This window comes from Nycticebus coucang, unplaced genomic scaffold (assembly GCF_027406575.1).
Source record: "Nycticebus coucang isolate mNycCou1 unplaced genomic scaffold, mNycCou1.pri scaffold_72, whole genome shotgun sequence".
In the NCBI taxonomy this organism is placed as follows: Eukaryota; Metazoa; Chordata; class Mammalia; order Primates; family Lorisidae; genus Nycticebus; species Nycticebus coucang.
Window position 1 is genome coordinate 421,004 of NW_026515592.1, and position 2,691 is coordinate 423,694.

Consider the following 2,691-nt stretch of genomic DNA (forward strand, 5'->3'; position numbering starts at 1 on the left):
AACAAGAGGGTTTTAAGGAAAAAGGTCAACAGAAGCTAACGATACAGAGTTCAGAATACAGAGTTCAGGTAAGATGCTGATGGGAAAGAAGGGCACCAGATTGTTTTTTTGTTTGTTTGTTTGTTTTGTCAGATCTGAAAATGTCTTTTTTTTTTTTTAGAAAATGGATTCCAGGAAGGTTAAAAAGCAATACCAGAGAGTATAGATGCAGAATTCGATGTAGTCATTCAAAGCATTCAAGTAAGAATATGGCAATATAAACATCCAAAAAGCATCCCTTAGATGTTCAAAACAAAATGTTTAAGTCATTCCTAACTAATTTAAGCTTTATAGCATTTCCTAGACAGGAGAAAGTAAAACAGTTAACATTTGAAAAGTCCTGAAAGCTTTTTCCTTGGTTAATTAGACCGTTTGCCTTTGATCAAATTCCTTCTTTTTTAACATGAATAAAAAGTATTACAAAGGTCCACGGTTAAAACAGACAACATGTTGCAAATTAATTCTAGTATAATGTATTCCAACAAAGCTTAGAAAATAAAGATGTTGAGGTGGCTTTGGACTAAGTTTAATAGTCATCTCCTCTGCTGACAACTTCTTTGCATGTTGGACGCAACAGTATGGTATGTTCAAACTGTGCTGTACATGATCCTTTAATGTCACATAATGGTGGATATGGATCTACAATGCCCGAGTCACACAGATTCTTCAGAGCCATTAAATATTTACTTTCTCCTAAGCAATCAAGCCATCTGCGGCAGAAGGCAAGGGTGCCGAAGCCTTATCGGCACATGTCCAACATCAAAAATTTTCACGTAATGTGAACGTTCCATGTCATCATGAACAACACCTTTTCCTGTACTACCAAAGGGTTCAATTGCATACACTTCTCCTTCTTCCATTCTTGTTGCCTCTCCTTTCACCATGGGCACTGTTTTCCCAGCATGTATTCTATACTGCCCAATTGAATGTCCATTCAGATTACGGATTGGTTTCACTTGTTATGTCTTCCCATCTATTTCAACTTCATAGGATTCCATAACTTCTTAGATGGCCTCCCCAACGTCTATGATGTTCACATAGACGAACATCAATTCCAGCACACTTTATTGCAGTATTACTAGCATCCTTTACAGTTTTTAATAATGTATCATATTTGGGATTAAAAGTGACAGTAAAAGCACAGTCAATAATCCTACCACTTATGCATGTTCCAAAATCTATCTTACAGATGTCATTATACTGTAATACTGTTGTGTCACCAGCATTGGGAGTATAATGGGCAGCACAATTATTGAGAGAACACCCAGTAGGAAATGCCAGGCCTGCATTTAATCCATTCTCTTTTATCAATTTGCATAAACAGTCTTCTAACTTTTCACAGATTTCTATCATTGTCATCCCAGGCTGGATCCAGCTCTTAACATATTTTCTAACTTGTCGATGTGCTTCTGCAGCTTCTCGAAAATCATTCCAAATCTCTTCACTGGCCTGATCTAAGGCTTTCTTTTCTTCACTTGTAGTTCTCCAAGCAGCTGTTTGCCCATCTTGTGTGGGTGGATATTCTCACTCTTGTCCTTTGGGAAATACACCATTGGGATACAGGTCACATATTGGAACTGAGGAAGGGTCTGTTTGAACTTTTGATCTCTTCTTCTTCCTTCCTTCCTTCCTTCCTTCCTTTTCTTCTTCTTCCTCTTCTTCCTCTTCTTCCTCTTCTTCCTCTTCTTCCTCTTCTTCCTCTTCTTCTTCTTCTTCTTCTTCTTCTTCTTCTTCTTCTTCTTCTTCTTCTTCTTCTTCTTCTTCTTCTTCTTCTTCTTCTTCTTCTTCTTCTTCTTCTTCTTCTTTCCAGTTGCTCCATCTTCATTATCATCATCTCTTTCTTTTTTTCTTCCAATGCTTGTTTTTCCAATTTCTTGCTACCTCATCCACTGAGGCTCCTGATTCTTTATCAGGTTCTTGTTGCCCTACTGCAGCAGCCCCTTTACTCTTCTTCTTCTTCCATCTTTTTTTCTTGGCTGTTTCTTCAGCCATAGAGGCAGCTTCCTCCTCCCTGTCATCTGCATCCAAGTCACCATTCATGTGGCTCCCAAGGCCGCTTCCTCCTCCACACCCGCCATGTTGCCTGAGAGAGTGTGAGGGAATGAGAGCAGCACCAGATTGTGTTGATCTGAATGGTCAAGACCTTTTAGAAAAGTCAGATGTCAGTGGTTAGGAGAGAATGGAACATGATCAGACAGAATGTGAATGCAAAACAAGGAAGAATCTGGCAATAATGAAAGGGAAATAGGTAAGACCAAGAAAAAGTCAGGTTGTGGAGCTGATGCTTGCTTTTCCTTTTTTTTTTTTGTACAAAGAATTGAGTTGAGCATAGTTACAAGCTAAATGATATAATCCATTTGAGAGTAGGAGAAAGGGACAGCTCAGAAAATAAGACACAAGATTGGATAAAATTAGGAACTAGAGAGGTATAAGCTTTGAGCTCCCTTTGGGGCAAGACAGGGCATGCCTTGTGGGTCATTTATGGACCATGTGGCACTGATGGGCCAGGTAATGTTGATACTGGTAGCAGCAACTTGTCATATCCAGGCAAGCAAGTTCATTAGGTAAGAGTCATAGATCCAGGCCTGGAATTTGGAAGCCAGAGGGAAAGTGAGAAATGTTGACACTTATAGAGAAAAAGTAAAATATGTG

General features: G+C 39.1%; 1 pseudogene; it reads right to left on the bottom strand.

The window, feature by feature from the left end:
- Positions 1-518: 518 nt before the first annotated feature.
- LOC128579560 (methionine aminopeptidase 2-like) lies at positions 519-2,117 on the bottom strand (annotated as a pseudogene).
- Positions 2,118-2,691: the final 574 nt, after the last annotated feature.